We start from the raw sequence: 24,182 nt of genomic DNA on the forward strand, positions 1-24,182 counted from the left end.
CCCACTTTGGTCTTCTTCTATAAATGTCTATGTGCCGAATACAGGAGCCCCCAAATATATAAAACAATTACTCACAAACATAAGCAACCTTATTGATAAGAATGTGGTAACTGCACGGTACTTTAATACTCTACTTACAACAATGGATACATCATCTAGACACAGGATCAATAAAGAAACAAGGGCCCTGAAGGATACATTGTATAAGATGGACTTGACAGATATATTTAGAACTCTGCATCCCAAAGCAACAGAATATACTTTCTTCTCGAGTGCACAGGGAATATTCTCCAATATAGATCACATACTGGGTCACAAAACAGCCCTTCATAAATATAAAAGAATTGAGATCATACCATTCACACTTTCAGACCACAATGCTATGAAGCTTGAAATCACCCACAGGAAAAAGTCTGGAAAACCTCCAAAAGCATGGAGGTTAAAGAACACCCTACTAAAGAATGAATGGGTCAACCAGGCAATTAGAGAAGAAATTTAAAAATATATGGAAACATACAAAAATGAAAATACAACAATCCAAATGCTTTGGGATGCAGTGAAGGGAGTCCTGAGAGGAAAATACATTGCAATACAGGCCTATCTCAAGAAACAAGAAAAATCCCAAATACAAAATCTAACAGCACACCTAAAGGAAATAGAAGCAGAACAGCAAAGACACCCCAAACCCAGCAGAAGAAGAGTAACAATAAAGATCAGAGCGGAAATAAACAATATAGAATCTAAAAAAACTGTAGAGCACATCAATGAAACCAAGAGTTAGTTTTTTGAAAAAATAAACAAAATTGATATACCTCTAGCCAGGCTTCTCAAAAAGAAAAGGGAGATGACCCAATTAGATAAAATCACTAATTAAAATGAAATTATTACAACCAATCCCTCAGAGATACAAGCAATTATCAGGGAATACTATGAAAAATTATATGCCAACAAACTGGACAACCTGGAAGAAATGGACAAATTCCTAAGCACCCACACACTTCCAAAACTCAAACAGGAAGAAATAGAAAACTTGAACAGACCCATAACCAGCGAAGAAATTGAACCAGTTATCAAAAATCTCCCAACAAATAAGAGTCCAGGACCAGATGGCTTCCCTGGGGAATTCTACTAGACATTTAAAGCACAGATAATACCTATCCTTGTCAAGCTGTTCCAAAAAATAGAAAGGGAAGGGAAACTTCCAGACTCATTCTATGAAGCCAGCATTCCTTTGATTCCTAAACCAGACAAAGACTCAGCAAAAAAAGAGAACTACGGGACAATATCCCTGATGAATATCGATGTAAAAGTTATCAACAAGATACTAGCAAATCAAATTCAACAGCATATAAAAAGAATTACACACCATGATCAAGTGGGATTCATTCCTGGGCTGCAGAGCTGGTTCAACTTTAGCAAGTCAATCAATGTGATACATCACATTAGTAAAAGAAAAGATAAGAACCACATGATCCTGTCAATTGCTGCAGAAAAAGCATTTGACAAAATTCAGCATCCTTTCTTAATAAAAACCCTCGAGAAAGTCAGGATAGAAGGAACATACTTAAACATCATAAAACCCATTTATGAAAAGCCCACAGCTAATATCATCCTCAATGGGGAAAAACTGAGAGCTTTTTCCCTGAGATCAGGAACACGACAGGGATGTCCACTCAAACCTCTGTTGTTTAACATAGTGTTGGAAGTGCTAGCATCAGCAGTCAGAGAACAAAAGGAAATCAAAGGCATCAAAATTGGCATTGATGAAGTCAAGCTTTCACTTTTTGCAGATGACATGATATCATACATGGAAAACTAGACAGACTCCACCAAAAGTCTGCTAGAACTGATACATGAATTCAGCAAAGTTGCAGGACACGAAAGCAATGTACAGAAATCAGTTGCATTATTATACACTAATAATGAAGCAACAGAAAGACAAATAAAGAAACTGATCCCATTCACAATTGCACCAAGAAGCATAAAATACCTAGGAATGAACCTAATCAAAAAGGTAAAAGATCTGTATGCTGAAAACTATAGAAAGCTTATGAAAGAAATTGAAGAAGATATAAAGAAATGGGAAAACATTCCGTGCTCATGTATTGGAAGAATGAATATTGTTAAAATGTCAATACTACCCAAAGCTATCTACACATTCAATGCAATCCCAATCAAAATTGCACCAGCATTCTTCTCAAAGCTAGAACAAGCAAACCTAAAATTTGTATGGAACCACAAAAGACCCCAAATAGCCAATACTTTCTTTAAATAAAGGAATGTTTGCTAAATATCCAATAATCAAATATAAAAGTTGCAGAATGAATTATGAATTATGTTATCTCATCAATATTAAACTACATATGAAAGAACTAAATTAGAAGATCCACAAAGGGGGGGGGGTTAATCTGTGACAGCTACACAGGTAAGGGAATTAATGTTGAAATTGTAAGTTTTCATATAATAAATCATTCACTATGTTTTATGACATTTTCTAAAATAAGTCAATATGCCGAAGATTTTAATTATAAATGATAGCGCCATGCAAACCGGTCATACAACACACACAAAAAATGAAGAAAGCTTTTTGATAATGATAAATTTAGTGTTTTCATTTTAGAAAACACCCCTTTGAATTTGATGTTTAAAATAATGAGTTGACTCAAGTGTTAGTCAATTTAGTTAACGTGGACAGAGGTAGTTTTAAAATTAATATGGTTTTGCTTCAAAGTAAAATCGATCCTTCTAAAAATGATGAACCAGTTTTGTCAATGTTTATATGAGTATTAAAAGAAAATAATTTTGGAGAACTCAATTCAGATATTGGAAAACTATTAAGTATGGTTGGAACACTGGAGCGTGTGAATTTACCTTATCAACTGTGAATGTTATGAAATCTAAATATAGATGAAGTGTTTTCAATGAAAATTTAGCATCTTGAGATGTGCACAATTTTAAAACACATACTGCATATTCAAGAACTAAAAGGAACAAAAATATTTTATATACTTTTACATATTGATTGCATAATTCAAATAATTATTGGATATTCTGGGCTAGATGCAGTATATTGTTATAATTAGTTGCATATGTTTCTTTTTACCTCTTTATGTGGCTACTAATTTTTTTAATTACTTACGCATCTTGCATTATTATTTTTATTGCTCAGCTACCATCTAGACACTATTCAAAACATCTGACTAAAATATGACAATTCATACCTAAATCATTATTTGGCAATTTACACATTAAAATAATTTGTTCATTTGTAAATATTAGTTTCATTTTAGATCAAATTTATCTACAATTCCACCAAGATTACCAGATTGCAAATTCCATTTTGCAATTTTATTTTTTTTTTCCTTTTTAAAATATTGATCCTGATTATTTAACCCTTCGCTTCATCTGTTACAACTGGGCGGGGGGGAAGACATTTAAAAATATAAAGGGGATGCAGTAGATGTAGAATTTGTGTATACATATATAAAATTGACAACAAGTGGCTCAAGTGACACACATCTTGTTCACTTCTTCTAACATCACAGCTAGCTGAAGCCATTCAGTGTATCTTTAAATAACCAAAGTGAATCAGGTATGTGATTATTTCTTTGTATGATAATGGACTTTGAAACTGGCTAGATCTTCCCTTTTTGGGTTTAGTTTGAGAATCATTTTCTTTTCACAAGAATAGGAGATTTGATTCTCATCATCACCATCATTCAACTTTTATTAAAGAATTATCAAGTTATTTCTATGTGTTGGGCTTAGTGCAAGTACTTTAAAGGAATTTTCTCATTGAATTTTTACAACTCTAGGAAGTAAGCTCTCTTATTACTCTCATGATACAGATAAGAAAACAGGTTGGAAAATGTTGAGTCATTTTTATAATAACCAAGAATCTGAGAATATCAGTGGTGGTATATGTCGACTTACTAAAGGAAAAAAGTGCCCATGGATGGTACTATCTGTAATTTTTCATCCACACTCTTAGTACTAATGTTTACTATTTAAGATAACTATGCCAAATTTTTTTCACCTGCCACCTAGCAAAAGATACCAAAAATGAAAATATGTTACAAAAAGAATTATCCATCTGTGACTTTAATCTTATATGGAGTAATAAGGCAAATGCCTTTAAGGAAGGTGGAGCTGAATTCTGTCACTTTGCTCTTCACCGGATCCAAGGAAGATATAGTACATTTTGCTGTGTTACTCTTCTGAGCTCCCTGCCTTAGCTGGAATGTTTCTTCATTGCTAGCAAACATCAGTGGATCAGAGATGGCAATTAAGTCAGCATTCATTTGCCATTCTTGACCCAATATGACAGGTCCATCAAAAAATTCTGGGACCATTTAGAAGAAAGGAAAGAATAATGTAAAAGTAGTAAAGCAGTAGGAAAAGTCAACACGTATCTTGCAAGGCAAGAGACCACTGCAAGGTTTCATGACACTCTTTTTTCTTCTTAGAACCTTGACAGATGAAAAAAGACATGACAGGGCAAGAGTCAATAGCCCAATGCACTACAGAGTCTAAAATACTGAGGTATCCTAGCAACACAAAGGATTTCTCTTCAGTTTTGGTGAGAGGGTGTTAAAGGCTAAAGCCACGGCATATATGTTGCTTGCCCCCTGGCCCATATGCACTCTGTCTACAATTATGAGAAGTGGCTGTCCTGAGAGTAAAATTCAACTGCCTTTGTCCTTCTCCAGGGAAGTCAACAGTAGAAAGGCTACTTCAATACCTCTCATATACTGTGAATGTGTGTGTATATGTGTGTGCTTTCTGCCAATGCCATTTATGTTTTTGGATTATTATATTTGCTGTTTCTTCTGCCTGAAATCCATTCTCCCTATGATCTTTACAGACCCCAGATGAAATGTCACAGCAAAGCTAATCATGATCTCCACAACACAAAAGGTCTTACTTGTCTTGCTTACTGATAAATTGCCCTGTGGCTAGCCCGGTGCCTGATATATTATAAGCCCTCAATTATTTAAAAATATATTAATGACTACATTAAAGTAGGACACTTGTCTGGATGGTATTTTTTCAGATTCCAAAGCTCTTGTAATATATGCAAAATTATTTAAAAAGCCTTAGGAGATTAATACTTTATTGTCCTTAATTTTCAGTTGAGGAAATGAAGCCTCAATTTAGAACATGATGAGTCTAAAGTAATTTAGTAGGCAGGTAGGAGCACAAAACTTCTGATTCTGTGTATGCTTCATAGTTTTTCTACTACAACACAGAAGTAGGAATCAGAATTTTGTTTGGGCCTACTCTGTAGATATGGATTAAGAAGAGCTGGAAATTGTATGATCTCCATCCATGATTTGGTACTTGTTCTCAATTGTGATATTCTCTTTTTCCCATGAACCCTGAAATCCTAAAATATTAAATACCTGTAGTTCCAAAATGTACCCTATGTGTTCTATGCTTTTATAGTTTTACATACATTATGACCTCCTTCCAGAATGTCCTTCCTCCCTTTGCCTGTCATTCAGTACTATCTCAAGATATCTTTCTCTAGATACACTTCCTGAGTCCTTCAGGAAGAATCAATAACTACCCTTCCCCATGTATCTCTGTCTGCAGTGCCAGATACCTATTCTTACCACAGGATTTTCATGATTTATTTTGTCCATTTACCTACCTGATCAAAACAAAATGCATGCTCTAGATATTTGTGAACACACAGTAACTAGCATTTCATGTTAAAAGGTTGACCTTGGGAGCATGGCAAAAGCCCAAAAAGTGATTATGATTTGTGGAAGTTCTTTTTTCTTTTCAGTATGTAGAAAACCAGAATAATTCTCAGCAATTGAAGGGAGAAATCTAAGACATCCTCACTGAGTAACCAAAAAAAAAAAAAAAAAAAAAAAGGTGGATGCAGCAAAATAGAGAAATTATATAGGATATAAAGTAGTAATTAACCTCTTCATATGTGTGCCCAATAGCAATCTTCTAAAAGGGTCAGGCAATTTGCAATGAAGATGAAGTTAAGGACATAAAAGGAAGAAAGACTGATCTCAGGAAAGCTCTATTTCACAAACACTTTTGGGCATTTTCAATCAACACAGGTTGTTAACGTATGCATTTTTAATTTTTATTTCTTTTTTATAAAAATAGAAATGCTTTTTAAAAAGCAGTCTTAAAATAACAGAAGAAAATACAGCCATATCTTATTTTAAGCAAGGTTATACTAGGAGTCTTGTTTATTTAATTACTGCTTGAAAATATATTCTGGAAATGTATAACAAAACTCTATAGAGAGAAGGGTGTGAGAGACTCAATGGCAGGGAAGATATTTTGAGTTCATCTGAATTCTTATCACAGACAGAAGGAAAAAGAGACAGACATAAAATCATACTAGGTTGAATGATATATCAAGCAACTCTGGGTCAAAACACTAAACAATACTTACAACTCATACAAACAACCTGATTCTGTAAATTTCTTTCTAAATTGAAGAGTAGATTCCTGCAGGCTTTGAAAGGGAATTCTTTTCTAAATTACTGGGTAATTTTCTCCACTCCAATTGAGCTATATAATCAGACATGGTCAAAACATTGTACTAGGAAGCATAACAGAAAATGAATTCAACAAAACCATGACTTCATGGACCCACAGCTGCAGAAAGGGGTCAGAAATTGAAATGGTAAATGTATGAGCTGGACTTTAGCTGGTTTTTAGTTGAAAAAAATTCATTGTTGTATTGTATTCATGGAGCTTTCAAATTATTGTGAGTAACTGAAAATACATTTTAAATTATATATTTTGCCATATTAGACCCTTAGAAATCTGGACCCATAGTGCGATGTGCTCCACATGCTCTTTATTTCTCACCCCTAATACTAATTAGAATGAAATGAGGCCCATGAAACTGAGCAAATTACTATAGCCAAAGTGTCCTTCATAGTAAAAAATTAAATCTTGCTTCCCACCCATGCTTAAAACAGAACTAACAGTTCCCTGCAGATATATTTTGCTTGATGTCAGCTGTCTTTTTTTTTTTTTCCAACGTTTTTTATTTATTTTTGGGACAGAGAGAGACAGAGCATGAACGGGGGAGGGGCAGAGAGAGAGGGAGACACAGAATCGGAAGCAGGCTCCAGGCTCTGAGCCATCAGCCCAGAGCCTGACGCGGGGCTCGAACTCACGGACCGCGAGATTGTGACCTGGCTGAAGTCGGACGCTTAACCGACTGCGCCACCCAGGCGCCCCGATGTCAGCTGTCTTAAAAAAATTAAAGTACACAACCCCCACTCCCACCCAAAAAATAACAACTGGTTTTCATAAGAGTGTGTATTTCAATGCAAGCTAAGTATATAAACAATTTTTGTTTTTGTAAAAAATGTTCATTTGTTCCCAATTCTGCTGTCTATGAAACTGGTTACCTCTACTGTTTTGGCCTCCAGAAATGAGAGAAAATTCCAAATTATGCCCTGTACAATCGCTTGGCCTGATATCCACATATTCTTGGCCTTGGAAAAGGATGGAATAGCCAGATTAATGGCTAAGTAAATTTTTTAAATGCTCTTAATGAAAGAAATACCTCTACCCCATCCCCTCTTTGAGGAGGGTAATACACTTAGTATCACAGGGTATCGAGTTGTTGACAAGGCCTCAGTTTACTGGAATACAGCTGGCAAGTACCATTACAAGGGACAATTTTCTTTCATTCATTCATTCATTCATTCATTCATTCACTATTTTTTGAGCACCAACTGTGAGCCACACAATATTCTAAGCCCTGATAGTGCAAAGGTGAACAAAATAGAGAAGTCCTCTGAAGACCTGCTTCTATTTTCTGGGAAACAAACAATGAAGACTTAAGTACATTGTCTCCATGCGAAGATTTTCTTTTTGTTGTTGTTTTTTACACTTAGGTTTCATTCATTCATTCAAGTAATCTCTACACCCAATGTGGACTCAAACTCACACTGCATGCTCTTCTGACTGAGCCACCCAGGCACCCTGATTTTTTATTTGTAAAATTTTCTTTATAACACTTATTAGAGATTGGTATATTAGGATAAAGTAGTTATAGCAGACTTCCTTGGAATGTAAGCTTTGAGCTAACAACCACAAGATGAGACAAGAGCTGGCCATATGAAGGGCAGAGAGTGGAGGTGGAGAGGGTAGGGGTGAATTATTTCAGAAAGATCACTAATAAAGCAGATATTTCTTCACAGAAAATTCTTATATGTCAAATCCCAAAACATTCATGAATTTTACAGATATATGTACATTGAATTTGCTTTAATTTCTTTATTATGCATACTACCTTACCTCTTGGACCATACCCATAGTATTGTGTTGGCTTTCTCTTGCTTATACATTTTTGCTATATATACTACTCTTATTAGGTTTAAGTTCAAATATCATGCACTCTGGAAGGTTTCTATGACTCCTGAGTATAGGGATATATGAGTCTTCTTTTTATTCTATTGACCTCATTTTTATATTTAAACTGTAGATAAATATATCACCATTTCAAATAAGTAAGTAAGAAATATTAGTACTCCTACATTCACTGCAGCACTATTCACAATTATCAAGATGTGTAAACAACTTAAATGTCTATTGACAAGTGAATGGATAAAGACAATATGATATAAATATGCAATGGAATATTATTCAGCCTTTAAAAAGTAGGGTATTCTATAATATGCGACAACATGGATAAATCTTGAACATTAAGCTAAGTGAAATAACCCAGTTACAGCAAGACAAAGAGTGCATGATTCCACATAAATCAGATATCCAAAATAACCGTATTTATGGAATCAAAGAGTGGAATGGCAGTTTGCAGAGTATGGAGGTAAGAGGAAATAAGGAGTTACTAATCAACTGGCATAAGATTTCAGTTAATCAAGATGAATAAGTTTTAGAGATCTATTATACAACACTGCACCTATAGTTAATAATACTGTATTGTACACTTAAAATTTTTGTTATAAAGATAGATATCATGTTGTGTTCTTATAATAATAATGATGATGATGATGATGATGATTATTGACAATAATGCAAATCAAAGATAACTAGTTCCAGGAAAAGTTAATTCCAGGAGCAGAGAGAAATCATCACATGCGTTTACACAAAATAATCTTGTAGAAAATGGTTCACAGTGAAGGACAAAATAAGACATTGATTGAGAAATCTCAAGAGAAGATATAACAGCAGATCCTTCTTCTCTGTTTCTTGGAATCTTGACAACACTGGACAACCCTACTGGTGATTAGAATGTGGTGATCGGCATGAGAACAAGAGTAGTTATGGCAGATTGTATGGTGACTAGGCACTGTAGTAACAATATGTCTGGGGGTGGAATCCTAGTAAAGGAACTATAGGTAGGCAAGGGACTTCCTGATATCCTCCTGCCTACAATGGAATTACTTTGCTGGACTGGTTCACTGCTCTTTAACATGGTGAGTTAGGTATAAGAATTGAACAAACAAACAAACAAAAGTGGCTTCATGAAAAACGTTGAAATATTCCATCCACCCTGACTACCATAGCCACCAATCCAGAATAGCACTGTTAGATCTGTACATAGAAAACCTTACGTGGTCTTCCAAACATACCTACAGATTAAGTGTGATTACCATTCCCAAGTCTACATGAGGGGCAGAAAGCAGAAAGGGGCTTGAGAACTTGCCCAAAGTCATGAAAGCAATTAATGGTAAAGCTGGGATAAAAAACACAGGCACTGAGTTTAAACTCTTAAACATATTCCAAAGCTGAATCAAGAAATAAATAAATTACTGAATATTTAGGAATGATAAAACATGCATCAATGAGGCTATTAACCTATGTGGATTAAGATATTATGAAAGAGACATGTGTGTAGGCAAATGGTTCTCACTGGGAGCAATTTCATCAATTTTCCCAGGGGATATTTCACAAAGTCTGGATATACCTTTGCTTTTTGTATCTGTGGTCAGAGGCATGCTACTGGTGCTGAGTGAGAGAGAGGTCAGGGAGCCTACTAAACATCATGCAGTGCCTAGGATAGTACCTCACAACAAATATTTGTTGGACTGAGCAGGTCAATAATACTGCTGAAGAACCTGGTTGTAGCTCTTATATGAATCATCTCAATTTTTTTGAATCTCAAATTTGTCATTTGCTAAAAGGGAGAGTCATATCTATGTAGGAGTCATGACAACCAAAAGCAAGATAGATTGTGACATCCATAAGAATGCCTGACATGTAGTAAAGAGCTTTAACATTTTAGGCTTATTGGGCAAATTATATGTTCGTTGTGTTTTATTTTATATATTGTTTTAGAAAAATCACTCTGATAGAAATGAGGGGAATGAATAGATGGATTGGTGAATTTCAGAGGGGAAATGAATTACAAAGATAATATAATAAACTAGGCAAGAAATAATGCACCTTTGGACCTGGGAGGGTGGTACTAGAGGGATATTCAAACCCATCTAGCACAAGTGACTCATTGCATTGATTAGAACATGAGGTCGTTTTTTTCATTTGTTTAGTTTTTGTTGTTTGTTTGCTCTTAGTTTAGTTTTTTTGTTGTTGTTTGTTTTTTTTTACTTTTGCCACTTCATCTCTATGAACCTGAGGATAATGTGAATTTAATCTTTTCTTTCCAACAATGATGCCTCATTTCTTATATCTAAAAAACAGTTTAGTCTATGAAATGAATTATATGTTCACAAATCAGACTGTCTTCAGGTAAGCTGTGTGTGCATGCACATACACGTGCATACACACACACACATACATACACAACAAATCCAATTTGGAGCTGTGAATTATTATTTGAAAGGTGTAGGTTTCACATGAGAAATTTCATCATCTGAAATTGCCTTGTCATTGAGGATAATAAGAATTAAATTCAGCTACTGAAAGGAACAAAGACAAATATTGAAAGATGGGAGACTTTTCTAATCCACTGCAGAACTGTAGAGTCTTCTATGAGATTAGACTGAGGCACCATTTGCAGAAATCTCTAACTGTTTCAGTTTATTAAAAGATTAACAGCAAATCTATTTGGGTAATATGTGGTTTGCAAGACAAGAAATTTCTCCAAAATCAATGCTTTTGCTTTTTTATTTCCTCTCAACTCACCAAGAGGTAATCAACGTGGGAGTAGCTCTGATCATACTAAGAGAACATTCTGATCTTCATTAGTGCAGGGTCGATGCAGGAAATTTTATTTCACATCAAATCTAGAGACAGTTCCCCTAAAATTAAAACCCTCTTCTGTTTCAATACATCAAGCCTCAGGGTTTCATAATCCCCATAATTAATACACTACTGTGCACACAACTTTCAAAATAGGGCTTTGGAAGGTGGAAATGGAGGCTGCATGTTTGAAAATCAATAAACTGAGATATTTATCTTCCTTTTTACTTTTCATTTTTTTCACTTCCTTTTGTGGGATTAGAGAGGGGTGATATGTGAGATGATGGTAAGGAAATGTCAGAAAAAAAAAGACTACTTTTCCTTAGCCTTTAACTAAGGTTTAATGTTATCTTCTTCATATGCAGGAAATGAAATGCAAATTGTTTCCCAGTGATTTTGTTTTGGCTTATTAATGTATTGGTGAATCTATTATTTAGTCAATAAAATGTTACTTGAGCATATATGCTAGTTATTATGTTGGACATATAATGTCAAACTAACACAGGATCCATTTCCTCCAGGAACTCAGGGTCTTAAAAGGAAGCAGGCATAGAAATACAAAAACACAAGAAAAATTGTGTGAGAAGTGCCATGATTGACATAAATACATGGGGCTAGAGTAGCAATGAGGAAGGATTGAGCCTGTCCCTTTCAGAGTGCTACTGAGAAAGATTTAGGAAAGCAACGAGCAGTTTTGAAATGGGTGTGCTCAAAAAGCAAGAGCAGTCCAACCCTTCCCAACCCTCACCCCCACCCCTGCCAAAAAAAGCAACCCAAGAGCAATCCAGTAATTGGGTAACTTACTTAGTAAAGTTACCCAATCACATATGTCAATAAAGTTACCCAATAAATAAATATATATATATATATATATATATATATATATATATATATATATACATATACAGATAGATATAGATATAGATATAGATAGATATAGATAGATATAGACATAGACATAGATATAGAAATATAGATATAGATAGATAGTTATAGATATATAGATATATATAGATATATATATAGATATATAGATATATATATATAGAGAGAGAGAGAAGGTGGGAGAATTTAACTGTGACTAGCCATTTTTGTTATGTTCCTAGAGTTTACAGAATTTCATTTCAAGAAACTGTAAGTTGGTTAATCAAAAAACAAGGATGCTTACTTATTTTTGTGTTTGCACGCAATTCTTGTTCTCTCTCCTTTTTGTGGTGATTTCGGAGCAAACTTCTCTCTCCCTTGTTCCATCATGGTTATATAGTGGCCTGTTTGAGTACTGTTCATATTCTGTAAAAGTTCTTTATGTTCATTAGGGAACACTGCTGACCTATCAACTCCTGTCTGTCATAACCTACTGCCAACTATCAGGACCATTTTTCAAAATGTATTATCCCAGCACACTACATGTCATTGAATTACTTCTATACAAAGATATTTATATTCTTCCTATCTTATTTTTTTTACCATATACAATACTATAGTGAATATCTGCAAAAATATCTTACAAAGATGTAATTTCTCAGAATTAGGGATATAAATATTAAGATTATTAGATACTGCCAAATTCCTATTCAACATTCCAGAACCAATCACTGTGCGGAAGTTCATGTCAATTTATATTTGTCCAAACCATCAATACTGACAGTAGTTTTGTTTGCCAATCTAATTATAGATATAGAGATAGAGATAGAGATAGGGATAGAGATAGATATAGATATAGATATAGATATATAGATATATATTATATATATGGCACACGTGTGTGTTATGTGTGTAATTATCCATAAACATGTATACATGTGTATATATATTTCTGTATACCCATATACACATGGGTATGTATACTGTATTGAAAAGCTTAATTACCTTGGTCAAGGTTATACAGCTGATAATGAATGAGAGGGTTAATTTTCCACAAACAAAATCACTGCTTTCATTGTCACCCCTATGAATAAGTCCTCATTCATATATTGATTTTAACACTATAATTTTTCTGTTCTGTGAAGTGCTTCTTCCTTTATCCAAATTTCCTTTGATTATTTGTCTCCATACTAATTTTTAAATAGTTCTTATATTTTATGGAAGAAAACAGTTATTAGCAGCTAGTGTCTCCATTTAGTATGCTATCAGCTGAAGCTGATTTATATTATTTTCTCATGGAGATTTTTTGTTAAGGCACATGGATAAACAAGGCACAAAGTCTGGAGGAAAAAAAATCATAAATTTAAAAATACTGTTAAGGGAAAACCTGATATCACTTACATAGATAGATAGATAGATAGATAGATAGATAGATAGATAGATACTCTATTGAGTCCTAAGATTTAATTTAGTTTTCTACTTTGTACTTTCATAAAGCTTACCAGATAAAATTTACTCCATGACATTGTGCTGAACTTTTGCCCATGATCATGTACATATGTCTTTCAACACTTCCCTGATTTATCTACTATACTAGAAATTATCTCTCTAGCTTTAAAAACAAGGTATTCTGTGTCTTTACATGAGATGAAAAGTTACAGTTTATTTTGTATTTTTCAGTGTTTCACGTGTGGAGTAGATGCTGAAAAAAACAGAATAGATGAGAATAGTTGAAATGTTAATGTCCTTTACTGGCAATTCCTTTGACTACTATTTCCTTTGGAAATCACTTCACAGTGGACAGAAATAATTTTCCATACATCTGTTTCATTTAGAGGCAGCTGACCTTAGACTTCAGAGCAAAGCCGTTCTGGTCTTAAAAGCTAACTCTCTCATTATCAGCTGCATAACCTTGACCAAGATAATTAAGCTTTTCAATATTCAGTTTCCTCATCTACAAGAAATGGGGAGTTGTTATGTACACTCCCAGTAAAGTGTTTATATGGAAATGCAAGGAGGCCTTGAGTGCATTACTTGTCATCCCAGGATATAACAGATGCAACCGATATCTGCGACTGTTCTGATTAAGGCTAACCATGTACACTTCCTTTAAAAATATTTTTTTTTCCTGGTTCTTACTATAAGAGATCATAACTCAGGGAAACTGGATGAGGGGGGCACCTTACAGTCTATTTTAAAAATACTGCCTTTGGAATCTACTGTTTAACTATTTGAACAAAGCTATCTGCTTTTTTGAGAAATTGCATTTTAAGAAATATAAATCTACTTTCTGATTAATATACTTCTTAGTGTAACTGATACCCAGTTTTCTTTTATTTTTTGTTAATAAAATTCTGATATTATTCAGACACCCTTCTCCCAGAAAATGTGAACTAACTCATCTTTAATTTAGAATTTATAAACTTCTAAATAAATCATGGAAAATCCTCTTCTCTTTGATAGTATGGCCCACTGTTGTCCAATGAGATATAAGATAAGACCTAATGTGGGATTATAGTAAAAATTTTCATTTCTCTCTCTCTCTCTTTTTTTTAATGTTTATTTATTTATTTTTGAGACAGAGAGAGAGAAAGAGTGTGAGCAGGCAAGGGGCAGAGAGAGAGGGAGACACAGAACCCAAAGCAAGCTCCAAGCTCCGAGCTGTCAGCACAGAGCCCAACAATGGGCTCAAACTCACAAACCATGAGATCGTGACCTAAGCTGAAGTCCGAGGATCAACCAACTAAGCCACCCAGGTGCCCCCCAAATTTTCATTTCTCTTAAAAATAGACTAAAACGAAGATCATGCTTCCACTTTTGGTTACTGAAATGCTGAATGTGATTTATAAAACCATTGCAATCAAGTATTTCCTGTAGAGACAGTTAACGAGAAAAGAAAGTTCAGATACTGAGGACAGAAAATAATGGATATTCGAAAATCTATGAGGTAACTCACCTGTAAGCCAGGCTTCTGTTCTTTTGAGTAATTATTATGTGAGTTAATGCTTTTTTTTTTATTTTGATACCTCTTGATTTGCAATCAAAACCATTTCAATGGTTTATAAAATAAATGTTCCATAATAATCAGCACTTTCAATCATTCACCCACCCAGTAAAAAATTATTGACTGTCAGCTATATACCAGGTGTTAGCTAAGAAAATGTTAGGTCAAGATGTTATATGATGACATACAAGAAGGAGAATGTATTCTCTTCCAACTCTCAGAAGAACATGGTTCTAACCAATGACTACATTCAGCATTTTCTCAGAAGAAAATCATTCTACCAATAACTACACTTACAATTTCCTCAGAGGATAGAGCATCACAATTGTGACAGGTAAGGTGAGGCTCCAGATGTGACATGGAATTGTAGTATCACAAGGTGGATATTCTTATTCATTTTATGATATTTAGGTCTAATTTCTTAAATAGTGTAAACATATGTTTCAGCTCACAGGACACTTGGAATAGTGATTGTCTAATTCTATTTATATTTTATATTTATATTTGAGAAGTTCTATTTATTAGATCATTACAGAATTAACTAAATTAAATGTGTTTTGTTTTTTTATTTGGTTGTTTGCTTTATGTGAAATATAGAAATGAGAATGAGAAAAAAATGTCTCTGGAAATGAGGAAATTTAAATGCAATAGTATAGTCTGGAGAAGGGAAAAGAAAGAAAGTTACTCTCTTTGAGTGCTTATCATACATCAGGCAATTAACTTATTTAAATCCTCAAAATAAGCATGCATTTTTATCTCCATTTTATATATGAGAAAACTGAGATAGAAGAAAAAGAAATGACAGCCCTTCAGCATGAAAACGTGAATTCACATATGTCAATACTTAAAATCAAAGCTGCCTCCTTTCACATCAGGTTGACTTAAAATTCCCTTCACTTGGAAGGTGGGATATTGTCGTTTCACGGGCTACCTTGAAACTTTTCTTGGCACTTTGAGGAAACACATAAGAAAAATGATTTCTTAAGTAAGTGAAATCTCAATGGGAAAAATTCAAGACAAATTCACAAATTAAATCCTCGAAAGATCAGGAAGGCATGTGAAATGCATGAAGGTACACAAAACAGTGAGGCAGGGATCTTGGTTAACTGGAGAACACGTGTACCAGCCAATTACTGCATTAGAGAAATGAGAGTTCACTGTTGCCAGATGTTAACTTTTTTCAGAGAAGCCAGAAATTTGGGTTTCTATATGATATCAGTGGACAAGCAATTCAAATTTATAGAAATGTAAGGCAAAAAAAGCTACTGAATTCTGAGAGACATATTTAGAAAGATGCATATCATACAGCCAAGAATTTATGACAAGTATAATTACTATAACCAGCAATTCCTAGCTAACCTATTTACAAAGCATTTAGACAATATTTCCAAAAACTTCATTGATTGCCAAATTATACTATGCAAACTATTTGTGACCTAATTACTGTCACTGCTTACAATTAAATTGACTATCGAGTATCTTGTAAAAGGGAGGCAAGACTAAAATTCCTTTCAAATGTAAAGTTTTCTATCCCTATTCATAGAAATTAATGAGGTAATACTAGTTATTTATTAGATACAAAAAAATATTCCTAGCTCCGCTCATGATCGAAAGTAAGTTAATATTGTATCTGTTGATAAGTATTAATTTCTTGATTTTTCACATTTTATTTGGAATTATTTTAAAATAATTTCACACTTAAACATAAATGTTGCAAAAATAATACAAAGAACTTGAGTATACTTTTCCCTAGTCTCTCTTTCCCTTCCTCTATCTCCTACTCCCTTCTTCCTTCTGCCTCTTACTATACACACCCCCAAATATTCATACATAATTTTTTTCAAATCACTTGAAAATACATTACATGCATTGTATTCCTTCATACTTAAGGAATTTAGATTGAATCTCCTAATAATAAGGATGTTTGTTCTAGAACAAGCAATCCTAACATTCATATGGAACCACAAAAGGCCCCGAATAGCCAAAGTAATTTTGAAGAAGAAGACCAAAGCAGGAGGCATCACAATCCCAGACTTTAGCCTCTACTACAAAGCTGTCATCATCAAGACAGCATGGTATTGGCACAAAAACAGACACACAGACCAATGGAATAGAATAGAAACCCCAGAACTAGACCCACAAATGTATGGCCAACTCATCTTTGACAAAGCAGGAAAGAACATCCAATGGAAAAAAGACAGTCTCTTTAACAAATGGTGCTGGGAGAACTGGACAGCAACATGCAGAAGGTTGAAACTAGACCACTTTCTCACACCATTCACAAAAATAAACTCAAAAGGGATAAAGGACCTGAATGTGAGACAGGAAACCATCAAAACCTTAGAGGAGAAAGCAGGAAAAGAGCTCTCTGACCTCAGCCGTAGCAATCTCTTACTCGACACATCCCCAAAGGCAAGGGAATTAAAAGCAAAAGTGAATTACTGGGACCTTATGAAGATAAAAAGCTTCTGCACAGCAAAGGAAACAACCAACAAAACTAAAAGGCAACCAACGGAATGGGAAAACATATTTGCAAATGACATATCGGACAAAGGGCTAGTATCCAAAATCTATAAAGAGCTCACCAAACTCCACACCCGAAAAACAAATAACCCAGTGAAGACATGGGCAGAAAACATGAATAGACACTTCTCTAAAGAAGACATCCGGATGGCCAACAGGCACATGAAAAGATGTTCAACGTCGCTCCTCATCAGGGAAATACAAATCAAAACCACACTCAGATATCACCTCACGCCAGTCAGAGTGGCCAAAATGAGCAAATCAGGAGACTATAGATGCTGGAGAGGATGTGGAGAAACGGGAACCCTCTTGCACTGTTGGTGGGAATGCAAATTGGTGCAGCCGCTCTGGAAAACAGTGTGGAGGTTCCTCAGAAAATTAAAAATAGACCTACCCTATGACCCAGCAGTAGCACTGCTAGGAATTTATCCAAGGGATACAGGAGTACTGATGCATAGGGGCACTTGTACCCCAATGTTTATAGCAGCACTCTCAACAATAGCCAAATTATGGAAAGAGCCTAAATGTCCATCAACTGATGAATGGATAAAGAAATTGTGGTTTATATACACGATGGAGTACTACGTGGCAATGAGAAAGAATGAAATATGGCCTTTTGTAGCAACGTGGATGGAACTGGAGAGTGTGATGCTAAGTGAAATAAGCCATACAGAGAAAGACAGATACCATATGGTTTCACTCTTATGTGGATCCTGAGAAACGTAACAGAAACCCACAGGGGAGGGGAAGGAAAAAAAAAAAAAGAGGTTAGAGTGGGAGAGAGCCAAAGCATAAGAGACTGTTAAAAACTGAGAACAAACTGAGGGTTGATGGGGGGTGGGAGGGAGAGGAGGGTGGGTGATGGGTATTGAGGAGGGCACCTTTTGGGATGAGCACTGGGTGTTGTATGGAAAGAAATTTGACAATAAATTTCATATATTAAAAAAAATAAGGATGTTTGTTACATCACCATAGGATTATCAAAGTCAGGAAATTAATACTGATGGAGTAGTATCATCCAATCTACAGGCCTTATTCAAATTTTGATGAATGTCCAGCTATTGTCTTCGGTGCAAAGGACAGAAAAAAATCTGTCCTGTTATCAAATTCAAGGTCACAATATGCATTTAAATTTCATATCCTTTATGGTCTCAATCTAAAAATTTTTCTTTGTCTTTGTCATTCATGATCTAGATATTTTTGAAGAATGCAAATATTTAGTTTAAAATTCTCTTTCAGTATGATTTTTTTTTGATATTTTCAAGTTTCTTAACATTAATACATAGCTGACCTTTAAGCAATGCAGGGGTTAGGGGCACCTGCCCCCATACAATTAAAATCAATGTATAACTTTGGACTTCCTCAAAACTTAATTACTAATAGCCTAGTGTTGACTGGAGGCTTAACTGATATCAACATATACAGTCAATTAAAACATATTTTGCATGTTATATGTATTATATACTGTATTATTAAAGTAAGCTACAGAAAAGTAAACATTATTAAGAAAATCATGAGGAGAAAATATAATTACAGTACTGTAAGGTATTTATCGAAAACCTTCTGCATGTAAGTGGATCCGTGCAGTTCAAACCCGTGTTATTCAAGAGTCAACTATAGTTGAATGCATTAATATTTTTTTTTCCCTATGGTTAAAGCTTCTTATTTAAGTACACCTTTCTTATCTCAAGGGCATAAAGATATTCTCTTATGTTTTGTTTAGAAGCGTTATTTATTTTTTAATCTTTCAAATTTAGATTAATAATTTTTTCAAATTATGTTTTTGTCTTTGGTATATTATAAAAGTCATTATTTTCTTATGCATGTATATGCATGTGATAATATATGTAGATAAAAAGGCTATATAGGAGTGTGGGTACATATTAGATATACATACACATATATATATATGAATAGTTAGATAGTAGGTAAACATGGAATTGTATATACATATTTGATATGACACCATTTATTGAAAAGAGCATAGTCAAAAATGTTTATCAAGGGCTTGTCAAGGATTATATAAGGAATATGCCAATCTCATTTATATTTTCAAATTTAAGATTATGAAATCATGAATATTATCAAATTCATTAACCTCAAACCTGAGTGATGAGCTCTATTTATGGTCTTCTCCCTCTTTAACATTTATTTATTTTTGAGGCAGAGAGAGACAGAGCATGAACGGGGGAGGGGCAGAGAGAGAGGGAGACACAGAATCGGAAGCAGGCTCCAGGCTCTGAGCCATCAGCCCAGAGTCCGACGCGGGGCTCGAACTCATTGACCGTGAGATCGTGACCTGAGCTGAAGTCGGACGCTTAACAGACTGAGCCACCCAGGCGCCCCGTCTTCTCCCCCTTTAAAAATTTTGGTAAACTGTAGTAGTAGTTTTAGTAGCAGTCCATATTATTACTCTTTCCAGCAACTAGCCAAAACTAAATAACTTTGGATCTCATATGACCTCTATTTTTCACTCTTTTCCATTTAATCTTGCTCTTACCTTTAGTATTTTTTTTCTTATACATGCTTTGAAATTATTTTGCTATTCTTTAACTTTTTTTTCTTATGGTGAGTTGATCAGTTTTGTTTTTTCTTTCATTCTTATAATATACATGAAAGGCTTTAAAATTTCCCATAATTATTGTTTTCAGTAAAACTTACTTTTTTGATATGTTTTATTCTCTTTTAGATCAAAATATAAACTATTTTTACTCATTTGCTATTTTCACCCATGGGTCATTAAGCAATGAATTTCTAAATGACCAACAAAAAGCAATGTGAGCTTTATTTTTATATTTGAATTTTGACTGAATTGCACTATTGGCAGAAGACACACTTTGAACTTTTGGGGAAATGGTTTATGACCAAATATATGGTCAATTTTTTGTAAATGTTTTGTGAATGCTTCAAGAGAATGGTGAGTTTTGTGGTACTGAATGTAATGCTCTATAGATCTCCACATGTTGAAATCATGCTATTTGATTATTTTATATTGTTTGTAATATTTTCATATTGATTTTTCAAATATTCAGTTAAAATATAACCATTAGAATTTGCATAGTTCTTCTGGTACCTCTGTCCATTCTTATTTATACAGTTTAAGGCCAAATTAACAAATAGAAAATGGTAATTAAAATTTGTGATTTTTACTTCATTATCAAGTAATGGCCACCTATATCTCTGATTTTTGCATTAACTTCCATTTTTCTGTTACTAATATAGATATACGAGTTTAAATTTGGTTAGTTTTGGTATATATCTTTCATTTGTTTGTAAGTCTCATATTGTTGCTTGCTTGCCACTGCCCTATAACAACTTTGGGGTATTCCTAGAAACTTTGGTACAACTTTTTCTAGAGAAGCTTTCCATTTGCTCCTGCTGAACACCTAGGAGAACCTAGGGTCCCTTCTGTTTGGTACTGCCTCCAACCTTGTTCCAAGTGTAAAGGTCCCAATATCATAAAGGCTATGAATACTCAGGATAGAGAAAAATACTATGCCCAAAGCAGGAGAGGTGGCAATGAGAGATAGGGCTTTCTCTCATGGTGAGAACATAGCCTTATAAGATGCCAGATTCTTATGGGATGGTCCTCCCATTAGACTTTCCTTTGTTCAAACCCTGAGTCCTAACCTCTGACTCTTGCTCAGAGGGTTTTAGAACCAAAAACAAGAACAAACGACAACCAAACAGCAACAACTACAAAAAATTATTTGTGATGTATATTTTAGGTTATATGGGCTTCAGTGCTTTTATATTTATCATGACATCCTGATTATAGGGTTTCTTCCCAGAATTGGTCCAGACATTCTGCAATACTTTTTCAGATTTTCAGACATTTGTTTGTTTTAACTCAGTATTTAATAGCTGTTGTTTCCAGAGCCAGTGTTGTTCTGACTCAACCTAGTCTGCCACTACTACTATGATAAACTGAAGTCCTTCCATATATATTTTCTATTCCATGTTTTCTTCACTCACTCATGTAAAAATTGAGATTTTATATGATGCTAGCTCATCAACTCCAATATCTTCCTTCATGTTTACAGCCCCCAAATAGTTTTACTAAAGGAGGTGTGAATTATATAGGAGTAGAACTACTGACTTACTATAGAAAAAGCCCACAGAGGATTCATAAGTGAATTAGAATTCTTATTTTAAATTTGGGAGAAATTATTTCTACTTCCTTATACCTATACATATTCACATTATCACAAAGTTCTGCAATCAAATCCCTCTTTCTGATATCTAAACCAATACTGTTTTCCCCCCAGCCAGCCGCTAAACCTGGAAAGTAACTCTAGAATGTCCATCTACACTGTTTTTATGATGAAATAAATCAATACCTAGCAAAATGTGTGGCTCATGCTAGACTTTTAATGTATGTTTGTTGAGTGAATCAAAATGTCAAATTTTACTTGAAAATTACCTTGCCTATGTCAGATAAAATTTTATGATCAGGTAGTTAAATTGTTGTCTGATGTTTATAATGCATTTAAGACAATGGATATACCAACAAAAAAACCCAGTTAAGATTTGTGCAAATATACATTTATATCTCTCTCTAGCCATATGTATTATGCATATATCTGTGTATGTGTGCATGTGCATTCCACAATGTAAATCTTTGGCAATGTTTCATTATGTTTTTACATGACTTCTTAAAGACACGAATTAACATTGAATGTAATGTCTCTAAAAGTGAAAATTGAATTCTCTCTGGGGAATACGTTTATCCTTTATATTAATGCTAAGCTTTTATTTATTTATTTATTTTTTAATACATGAAATTTATTGTCAAATTGGTTTCCATACAACACCCAGTGCTCATCCCAACAGGTGCCTTCCTCAGTACCCATCACCTACCCTCCCCTCCCTCCCACCCCCATAAACTCTCAGTTTGTTCTCAGTTTTTTTTTTATTCTATTTTATTTTAATTTTTTTTATTATATGAAATTTATTGTCAAATTAGTTTCCATACAACACCCAGTGCTCATCCCAAAAGATGCCCCCTTCAATGCCCATCACCTACCCTAACTTCCCTCCCAACCCCCATCAACCCTTAGTTTGTTCTCAGTTTTTAAGAGTCTCTTATGCTTTGGCTCTCTCCCACTCTAACCTCTTTTTTTTCTTCCCCTTCCTCATGGGTTTCTGTTAAGTTTCTCAGGATCCACATAAGAGTGAAACCATATGGTATCTGTCTTTCTCTGTATGGCTTATTTCACTTAGCATCACACTCTCCAGTTCCATCCATGTTGCTACAAAGGGCCATATTTCATTCTTTCTCATTGCCACGTAGTACTCCATCGTGTATATAAACCACAATTTCTTTATCCATTCATCAGTTGATGGACATTTAGGCTTTTTCCACAATTTGGCTATTGTTGAGAGTGCTGCTATAAACATTGGAGTACAAGTGCCCCTATGCATCAGTACTCCTGTATCCCTTGGATAAATTCCTAGCAGTGCTACTGCTGGGTCATAGGGTAGGTCTATTTTTAATTTTTTGAGGAACCTCCACACTGTTTTCCAGAATGGCTGCACCAGGTTGCATTCCCACCAACAGTGCAAGAGGGTTCCCTTTTCTCCACATCCTCGCCAGCATCTATAGTCTCCTGATTTGTTCATTTTGGCCACTCTGACTGGCGTGAGGTCATACCTGAGTGTGGTTTTGATTTGTATTTCCCTGATGAGGAGCAATGTTGAGCATCTTTTCATGTGCCTGTTGGCCATCTGGATGTCTTCTTTAGAGAAATGTCTATTCATGTTTTCTGCCCATTTCTTCACTGGGTTATTTGTTTTTCGGGTGTAGAGTTTGGTGAGCTCTTTATAGATTTTGGATACTAGCCCTTTGTCCGATATGTCATTTGCAAATATCTTTTCCCATTCCGTTGGTTTCCTTTTAGTTTTGTTGATTGTTTCCTTTGCTGTGCAGAAGCTTTTTATCTTCATGAGGTCCCAATAGTTCATTTTTGCTTTTAATTCCCTTGCCTTTGGGGATGTTTCAAGTAAGAAATTGCTACGAATGCTCAGCTTTTAAAAGAGAATGTTAATGTCATTTTGGAATGTGCCAACGTATGTGTGTGTGTGTGTGTGTGTGTGTGTGTGTGTGTGTGTTTGCATGTGTGTGTGTGTGTGTGTGTATGTACATGTTAATACATGTCAAAATGACAGATGAATTAAGTAACAAATCATTGTAGTAGGCATGGTTAAAAAAAAAAAAAAAAGAGGTTGCTCTGCTGGGTGTTTCCCATGTGTTCTTCCATATTTACTTTCCTCCCACTGTCCTCTGCCCTGGGAGGCTGGAAGATGGACTGTACTCACAGTCTCCCTTGATACGTTGCTTAGGTTTCGATTTCAAGGAGTTGAGGTACCGGTAGGAGTAGACAAGGGAAGACAGTAAATGTACAGTTTGTCCAGGTTGTGTCCCTCAACCAAAGGTCACTCTTTTATTAAATTTTCCTCCATTTATACTAATTTAAGTTGTCTATTTGCTTCCTGTTGCTACCCTGAGTGATGTAGGTTGTCGAGCATGGAAGCAGGGGAAGGAGTTGCTGGTGACCTGAAAGCCACAGAAACTAGCCTACATCATTTAGTTAGTACTTAGTACAAATATATATATTACTAAGCACAAAGT

The sequence above is a fragment of the Neofelis nebulosa genome, chromosome 17 (assembly GCF_028018385.1).
Source record: "Neofelis nebulosa isolate mNeoNeb1 chromosome 17, mNeoNeb1.pri, whole genome shotgun sequence".
In the NCBI taxonomy this organism is placed as follows: domain Eukaryota; kingdom Metazoa; phylum Chordata; class Mammalia; order Carnivora; family Felidae; genus Neofelis; species Neofelis nebulosa.